Source organism: Thalia democratica, chromosome 1 (assembly GCF_965202585.1).
Source record: "Thalia democratica chromosome 1, ktThaDemo2.hap1.1, whole genome shotgun sequence".
NCBI lineage: Eukaryota > Metazoa > Chordata > Thaliacea > Salpida > Salpidae > Thalia > Thalia democratica.
The window spans coordinates 44,991,339-45,001,716 of NC_139165.1; positions in this window are offsets into that span (position 1 = coordinate 44,991,339).

Consider the following 10,378-nt stretch of genomic DNA (forward strand, 5'->3'; position numbering starts at 1 on the left):
TTTTATTTTAAACTTTATGTAGTCTAACAAACACTCCTAGATTGGAATGTAACAAAAAAAAGTTCCGTGTGTACATTGCCACAGATGAATTTTGTGACACAAATGTTTACAACCAGTCAGTCGACTTTTCGTAGAAAAAAGCAAAATCAAAACCTGTTGTCTATATCAGGGTTTTCTAAAGTGGGCCAAGTAGTGCCCTTGGGGCCATTACAGAAGTTTAAAAAGCCAAGCAGCAGAGGGGCCAAAGCTATGAGTAGTAAAGGAGCTACAGGGGTCCATGAGGTCATAATTTAAAACTTACACTAGATATATTGGAGTTAATGATGAAGAGCAAAAAAATAAGGACTTAGGCGTTTTCAATGGTAGTTTTGAAATTTATAGATAAAATTATAAATTAGGACCACAAGCTGTAAAACGGGAAGCCACAACGTCATAATTTGAAACATACACTAGATATTCTGAAGTTGATGATGAAGAGCAAAAAATAGGTATTAGGCATATTTAATGGCAGTTTTTTGTAAAATGTTGTTGAAGGGGACCACAGCTTTTTTACTTCTTTAAAGGGGGTATTTTGAAAAAAGTTTGGAAAACCCTGGTCTATATGGTTATATGACGTTAAATTAAATTAATTTGCCCCTATAACTACAACACTTACATGTTTATCCTATAAGCTAAGCAGTCATATATTGACTTTAAAGTCAACACCGATTTGATTATGTTATTGCGAAAACTGTAAAACTTATCACTTTGTTCTCTCTTCCTGAAACTTTCAAGGAGTTTTCAACATAGTCTGGTGGTAAAAAACTTTAAAAGGTATGATGGTGCTGAACTTAATTTCCATGCATGTTTTCAGCTATACACATCACGTATGTATTTATTATTGTTGAACGTAGTGAGTCTTTGCAAAAAAAGAATCAAAGACTATCATCCAACACCAACGTAGTTGCAAACACTACAAGCGTGCACTGTTCTTCAAGCTTTTTTCGCATATTTTGCGCAATCTCAGCAGGTTTTTGCCACTTTCCTAATTCAGCTCTGCTTATTCTACATTTTCCTTAATCTGTGGCATAATTAACAGTATTCTTTCAAAAGTTACGCCGAGTGAATACTGTACAAGGTGTACAGTTTTATGGCTTGTATGTGTTTTTCTTAAGTTTGGTTGATAGTTACGATTCTAACTCATAGGTATGTTTGTTTAAAAAGGTAGTCTTTTTATCTTGCTGCTAAGCTAAAGTTTTAGTTTTTATTTGAGCTTTTTAAATGACTCACCGTAACTTTGTGCAATTTACTCGAACAAAAAACTCTAAATTTTGTAAGTTGATAAAGAATAATTAAGCACCGTTAGAATCAAAGCTAGCAAGATTAAGATAACAAAAAAGTTAAACATACAAATCTATATTATCATATGCAAATTCAACATAAAAAACATTGAATAACAAAGGCAAAAAATAAATAAAAGTATCTTTAAACTTCAATTATTACTTTTTTTTACTTACAGCACATACTAAAGGTAAGATGATGATTTTATATTTAATTTTTTTATTCAAAACAAGCTCTTTCTACTTTGATGCAGGAACGACTCTAAAAAATACTTGTTCCAAGGCTATTTTACATTTACTGAAACGTGTTTTTTATAGATTTTTATTTAGCTAAATAAATAAACAATTATTACTATATGTACTATTTAATCTTAGAATTAAGAAAATAAGGTTATTTTTAGTGAATATGGTGCTTCATCTAACTAAACTATTAAATACAAACAATTAACTAAACGTTTAAGCTACGTGATAACCAAATTCTACTTTGAAATCTTCGTTTCTATTAAATACACAATACGTTTTTATGCTTCTCTAAATTTTTAAAAACTTCCAAAGACTGCAACTTTTAAAGACTACAATTTCTTTTAACTAAATATAGTTTCAAATATTTTATTTTTCTATCATCATATTTCTGATTATACTTTTTTCTGAAAGTACATAAAGTAACTGAAAACAGTTTTAAATACTTTTACTTATTAAATTTTTTTATTATAAATTTCAAAATTTATGATTAAAAAAGGTGAGTTTTTTAATTTGCTTAACTTTTGAAAGCTCTTTTTTTTTTTAAAGTTCTTAAAAAATTTAATTTTTTTTTGCAGAAACAAAAATCTTGAAATGCAAAACTGTAACAAATACTTAAAACTAGTCTTTCTATAGAAAAGTTAGCATTTATTTACCTAAAGAAATATTTTAGCATTGTTTGTTGAACGAAAAAAAAGCGCTCAAAAGTTTTAATCTTAATACCTGGTGTACATAAATCCTTTGGTTTATCGATTCATACTCAACGGATACAGTTTAAAATTTAGCTCGGAACTTTTTAGTTTACAAGTAATTTTATTTTTAATAATTGAATGTGCTTACCTTTAAATCATTTTGAGAGTCACTGACCCAGTGTAACTTAGCAGTAAAACATTTATATTAGTTTTTATTTCTAAATTCTAGATACTTATATTTATACTTCACTCCAAAAGAAGAATAAAATCAACTTATAGATTAGAATATGGTAGTTTATTGAACGACGAAAAAGGCGCTCAAAATGTTCGGTCCTAGGAACTGTTCACGAAGAACCTTTCGGTTATCGAGTATTTAATCACCACTTGGATACCTTTTAACGTCTTTTCCAGGACAGTTGACAGAATAAGTTATTTAGTATTCAAAAAATTGTAAAAGAAATAGTTAATATATAAAATATACAGTTTATTTTTTCATGGATCACAACTGGTATATTGTTTATTGTATAACAAAAAATCACTCAAAATATTTGGTCCTAGGATCTGGTGCACAAAAAATATTTTCAGTTATCAAGTCTCACACCACTTGGATACCTTGTTCCTTTGTATTTAAAAGCTTTAAATATTAAAGTTCATCCTTCATTTGTACTTTAGACAACACTAAAACAAAAGCCAAAACAGGTTAAAATTGTAATATTGTAAGTTTGTTTTAGTAAAATAAACTTATAGTTTTAAATTCGTTATCTAGAACTTAAAAAATTAAAAACGATTTAATTGTTTAAATTTTGATAAAAACCAAACTTTTTCTTTATTGTTTCTAGCTTATCAAATTAAGTAATATAAGTAAATACTCAGTAAAAGCTAAAAGAATATTAATAGTTTTCTTTGAGGTTATCATAACTTTTAAAGTTTTTAACAATGTAAGAATCATGGAACATTTGAAAATATGGTCAATGAACCTGGTGTAACAAAGACATTTCCCTCATGGAGCAATACACCACTAGTAAGAATAAGTATTGAATCTTACTTAAAAAAAAATATTTTAATATTAAATATAAAATCTTACATCAACATTTTTTGTGTGTCGAAATTGTACCTTTATTTTTTTCTATTTGTATTATTTATGATTTCTAAAACTTATAGGGTAAAATAAAAAAAATATATACGTGTTTCTTTTCACAAAAAGCTTAAGTGCAATACTAAATAACTACACGTCAGAAGAAACTAATAGCTGTAGATCACAACCTTTAGAAAGTCTGTATAAAAAATAAATATTCAAGAAAGTTTATATGCACACTAGATTATTTAGCAAGTATATTTATACAAACCTTTTGTTGTAAAGACTTTATTAGTATATGTAGTACTTTTGATACTATTTTTTAGTGATCAAATTTAGTAGCTTTAAGATTTTTGTATACACAAATATCAATTAACACTTATACGTTGGAATTCAAGCTTTAATTTAACTATTAACGGCTACATGACAATTCAAATTCAGACAATTCAAATTCTTAAAAAAATATTTATATAACCATATCTCAAACAGTAATAAGAGTTTGAAATAAATAAAAAAGTTGTTGTAGATCTATTTAATAAAATTGTGTTAGCAAAACATAAACTGAAAAAAATATTCACTAAAATAGATTTCTTTGAATTACTAAAAATTATACATTTTTGAATAAGTTTTAGCTATATCACCAATAAAATTAAAAATTTTCAAAATGCAAAAAATGGTCTTTAGGTATAAATTAGACCTATGTATATACAGTAGACTACCGTTTAAGTACGCAAATTGAACCCGACCAAAAAGTGCGTACTTAGCACGGGTAGTGCGTGCTTTTTGATGACATAGTATAATATGAAATTTAGTTGTTTGTTTTCTTACAATTAACCACAAAATAAACAAGTCTTTCTATTTTGAATAACATTTAATACATAATTCTAGTCTGCAGAACTTTTAATAGATTTTAAAATCATTAAATTTTTCTATAAAAAGTTTTACATAATTAATACATACATTTAACATAGAAAGTCAATGTCAGTAATGATATAAAACAATATTAAGCTCAAATATCCTTACTTTTTTTTCACTTTTTGCAACCACTACATAAGTATTTAGTTTATCAACATTTAATTAAAGGACTGTCACAATCTCAGGCAACTTAGACTATTCAGGATTACTCACCCTAGTTTAAAAGTTGTGAAAGTCTCAGACTGGCCATTCTACATAAAATAATCTGAAAAAACTTGATGATTGAAAATTTAGGCAAAAAAAACTGGAATTTCTGAGAAGTTCTAATATAGCATCCTTTATTTTAATAAATAAATTGTATATATAACAGCACAGTTAAAAATGTAGATTGACAAAAAATATATAACTTTTTTTTTTGTCTTTCTGGATAAGTGCGTACTTAAGGCGGGGTGCGTACCAAAAAAAGTGCGTACTTAAGCGGTAGTCTACTGTACATATTTTTATTTTGTTCAAAAATATTTTACTTATTTACTAGAGGCCCTTTACATTTTTTTAAAAGAATTTGAGTTGTCCGAATTTGAATTGTCGTGCTCCCCTATTAACTTATTTTAAATGCATTGTAATGTCAAACTATTTTGGGTTTTGGTTTAACAATCAAATAAAATTTTTAGATTAAATTAATATATTTGTAAAGCATTCAATAATGCATATTCTCTCAAACTCTCAGAATAGAACTCTAAAACTAACTAATAAAATGATATACTAACTTATGTTATTTATTTATTTTTCACGTAAGTTTTGTAATTAAGTATGGTTTTTTTTCTAAACAACTGTTAAGTTTATTTTACAAGTAATAAAAGTTTATGAACATGTGTAGTTAAAATTTATTTTGTTTATTTTTACTCTTAAATGAGATTTATCTAATAACTTATTTTTTATTTACTAAAGTAGTTTTTTGTTTTTTTTTCCCCTTTTTCATTTTCTTTTTAACATTTAGTCGTACATTTTAAGTGTGATTTATTTATTTTTTTAACATGTGTCTGGTAATTGTTAGTGTGATTAATAGTTATTGTAACTGAGTAAACTACATATAAAAAAGTATAAGAAAATACTAAATATATTTACTTTTTTGTACTTATAAGCACATAAATCAGTAGATCTCATTTTAATAGGTTATGCTCTACAGTTAATGCTTATACCCATTTTTTATACGTTCGTAAAAGGAAAAATAAGTTAGTTACAGCTATTTACAACTTTTCCCTTTTAGTTTTGTTATTAATCGTTTTATTGTATTTTTCAAGGTTGCTCTTGTAGAGAGGGCAAAACATGAAAAATGTGAACGTACATGATCATAAAAATCGAAATCTTTAGGAGGGTACGGTGTGTTGTTCATGGTAGACTATGGATCCCATGGTCATTATTGGCAGTAATGGGTTAAAAAAAAGAAAACATACCGTTTTTTTTTAGATTTTTTTTTTATTGAGTAAAAAAATCATCTATATTTATCTTAAAGATAGATTTTATTGAAGTTCTAATTAAAACTTATCAAAATTATTTACAAAATATATGGTGTGAGGCTCGATGACAGTAAGGTCTTTCTCCACGCCAATCCATTGACCATAGTTTAGACTTTAGGGCGTCACATTTTCTTTTTTTATATGTTTATATATTAAAATGTTATGACCCTTTAAGATTTTATTTCTTCTAACGATGATATAGTAGTGATCGTCTATACAATCAGCCGACTTGTGTTCAAAACTGCTTGTATAAAGCACCACTATGATCCGATCTATACCCGTTTAGTCATTTTAATACGGCTCTTTTCGAAACAAACAATGCTTTAATTTTATAAACTTAACACCTTAATTCTGCTAGTCATTCTGTTTTAAATTTAAAGCTTTTGTTTGGCTATAAACTAACATTTTAATTTGAAGGAAAATATAAAAAACTGTAGAAAAGTCTTAATATTGTGTAAGTTTAATTTTTGTTATGTACTACTTCGTAAAAAATGGTTTAAAACTGCGTTTTTACTGTTTGATTAAAGATAAGTCTAACAAGTTGAGTATCATAACGAAATAATTTTACTTATAAATAACTTAATACTTTTTGTCATACTAAAACTTATTTGAGGGAAAAAAAAAGTTTAACTTTAAAATAACTCTAAAATAAAATAAAAGATCTTTGATTAAAATTTGAATACGTGTTTTAGACTATTTTCTAACACTAACTTGATAGTTTTCAATATTAGCCTTAAAATTAGGTTTTTTTTAGAAACATGAATTTACTAAAAAAAGAGTCTCTACTTTTTAATTTTCTTAACGAATAGTTTTTTATTTAAGATACTCAAAATTAGTGCATAGTGTGTAAGTGTTACAGTACTTATTTTTATATTTGTTTGCTTTTTGTACTTTTAGAAGTTAAATTATGTTTATTGTTGAATAAACATACTTTGAAAGTAAAAATAAATATCATTTGTAACTAAGTCTCTTTATAATGTTTCAATCACATTTTTAAGTAATAAAAGAAAAAACAAACTATTAGCATAATATACTGGTAAATTTTGAAATAAAGTTGTTTCAGCTTCTTTCAATTTTACCTTCTTTTAACAATTAAAACCCATCTTTCAAGTACTTTCATTTTTGCTATTAAGTTTTTTTTTACATTAAAAGTTTATTTTTGAAGTCTAAAAATGTTTATCACTTCTTTTTTTTTTTTTTCAAAGTTTTAGGCTTAGACTTTGATTTCATTTGTATGATACTAAAAAGTTTTCTTGTTCATTTTGAGTACATCTTTTCAAAGTAAATCTATTACTTAATTAATTTTCGTTTATTATTGTTTTCTTTTTATAGTTGTTTTGTTTGTTGAAGTTTAAAACTTAAAATTTTGAAAACTATTTTCTATTAGCTCGTAATAGATTGTTGAAGCATGTGGTGTATGACTTGATAACCGAAAAGTTCTTTCGTACACCGGGTCCTTAGACTAAACTTTTTGAGCGACTGTTACAAACTACATTTAAACCAAAATCAAGTTTAAACTTGAAAGCAAAAATTTATTTTTAAGATCTAAACTTATTTTTATTAAAAACATTTTTTCTACTAATTAGTTTTTGTATCTGTCAAATTTACTCAGAAATATTTTACTTTTTGCTAAGAAATAAATAATACAAGACAATAAAACATCTATAAGAATTATTTTGTACTTAACGTTGTAAGTATTATTTTCTAAAGTTTTTATGTTCATACTGGAGTATATTACCAATTTTTTCCAAAATCTGAACCAGAATAGACTAAATTAAGTAATATTTTTTTAAGAGTTCTTTTTGATTACTACCAAACTGGAGAAGATGTTAAAAGGACTACAATTATCCAATGAAAAATGATTGTAGATGTGGAACTAAACTATTCAAAACAACTTATAAAAATGTCAAACGATACTGAAAGTTTTAGGCTTGGTTTTATTATAAAAATATTGAATCAGCTCAGAACCAACAATTACTTTTATGTGGTTTAATTATCTAAGAACTGATTACAGCTTTTAGATAAAGTGGATTGTCATTTGTATCATCAAATCTATAAGTAATATTTATCAAGCTAATAATTTTATTTCATAGTATAAAAATGTAATTGACCTACAACATTTGACACGATGTCTTCTGAGCTAGTGAACTTTAAAAATGTAACGTAACATTTTTCCAGTTCAAGACTTTAAAAAAATATTCAAATGAATTTTATTTTGCTTAAAAAAGTTGATCTTTATGTTGTCTTCAAAGAAGTTGTATTAATCCTAGAGGCGAGCCCACTGCTACTAAATTTATCTTTAAAATTTCAACACTTAAAACAGCCATGTACAAATTCTGAAAATTGATGATATCTCCTAAAATTTTAAAATCTTTTCCCAGACATTATTATCCTGACTGGTATGTTTGTAACTTTCATGTGGTAAGAAACGGTACAGCTTTTTTTTATTTTTAGATGCGTGAATCAGCTTTAATTTTTTGGCGATCTAAAACTAATTCTTAACTACGTGTTTTAAAAAACATTCCAAATCAGGTGTAAGTAAGTTGAATAAAGAATCTACATAGGAGATCATACAGCTAATTAATCTTTTGTTAGTGTCTTACAGACCTTAGTTGAGTAACAATTCTCTACACTAATATATTTTTTGTTTATCTTAAACCTAATGATTTATTTATTAAACCTTTTACTTTATCTTAAACCTATTATCTTAATTTTTCAACTTAAAAAAACTTAAAAATTGTTTAACTAAAAAGTCCTGGATAAGACACTTAACTGTATCTGTGGAGTATGACTCGATAACCAAAAGTTTTTTCGTACATCAGGTTCTTTGACCAAACTTTTTGAGCTTTTTTTTTATGTTTTGTGATTCAAAAATCTTTAAACTTTATTTAAGGGCGTACAATCACAAATATTGCTTAAATATGTTTTTTTTTATGTTTTTAATTTCTTTAATGCATTAGAACTTGTATGCTTACAAAGTATCAAAAATTTCAAATTATTTTAAATGTCGTTCGGGAAGATATGTATTTACCAATAGTATTTTTATTATATTTTTCATAAATTCAATAATTTTTTACTCAAAGGCAATGTAAAATTAAACTTTTTTTAAATTACAAAATACAGAAGTTGTAGCATTACTTACTTTTTTTTTGACCTCCTAAGAGCTTGCAAAAACAATTAATATTTTTTAAATAACAATAACAGTATATTAATTTTTTTTAGTATAAATTCATTTAAAAAATACTTATTATAAACTATAAAATTTACTACTGTACATCTGTAACTTTTATACATTGAATTTATTTTTTTTACAAAAAATATTTTACAGGGTTGGCAAATTTTCTTCAGGTTTTTAAAATTTCGTCCAGGTTTTTAAAATTACAGGTTTTAGGGACTATTTTAGTTTAAAGTTAAGTTTAAAAACTGTGTTAAATAGTATAAAGACATTGAAAGATATCGTAAAGCTTTTTTAAATGTGATTTTTTGTTAAAAAAAATTTTGATGATTGCAAAAACTTTTTGTCTATATGATAGGTTTGTTGTGTCAAATCGAAATGTTATTACTTAACATGTAAAAGTTCTTTGAAATTCCAGGTTTTTTAGTTATTTTTGTTCAAAATTCCAGGTTTCTTAGTGATTTTTTTCAGAAATTTTTAAGTTTTTTTTCTCAAAATTTCTCAAGTTCCAGTTTTTTTAGCCTAAATTGTCAAATTTCAGTTTTTTTCAGGATTCCAGGTTTTTTGGCAATCCTGTATTTTAGCATTTTGAAAGACTAACTGAAAAACTTCAACTCCAGCCTTTACAAATTAAATAAAGAAACAAAAACTTTAACTTTAGTTTTAACACCTATGAAAAAAGTACAATATTTAATGAAGGAGCACTTATTGTTAGATTTTTCTAATTAACAAGTTTATCTTATATTAGATGTGTATTTGAACTTCTGTTTAAGTTAAACACTCTTTAAAGTTTTATAATCATGCTAAGCATTTAAAACTAAAAAAGTTAGTTGCAAGCTTAATTTTTACATTAAGTACTAATACAACATTTCTAGATGAATTTAAAATTGCTTAGTGTAATTCTGGACAAAACAAGTAACTCTTCTAACGAAATTTGTGTTTAAAGTTACTAAACGTAATAGCTGTTTTTATTCATTTGTAAAAAAACTATTAAGAGAGCTTATTTTTTTGGAATGAATTTTGAAAAACATGATTTTAAAATAAAGAAGAAAATAGGCAACTTAAGTGATTTGTAATGCTTGCATAAAAATTTTTCATAAAACTTCTGATTATATCACAACTTAAAAATAAAGGTTTGCTTTATTTCTAAACTATAATAACCTACAAAGATCTGAAATTATAAGGAAAACTACATCGCAACTCTTTACTAAGTCATTTTTGTATAACAACTTACAAACTTGTGAGTAAACTGATGGATTTCATCTGTCTACTTATGAAGCCTGTGGCAGAGTTGTGATAAAGTTAAGATTTTACTCTAGTAACGCTAATAACTATAGTATATATAAAGATAAATAGAGCTAAAATAAAAATATCCGGACCCTGTACGTAATTAGTCTCCTTGCAACTGTTTTTTTAAGAAAACTAATTTTTTAGTAGTGTCGAAA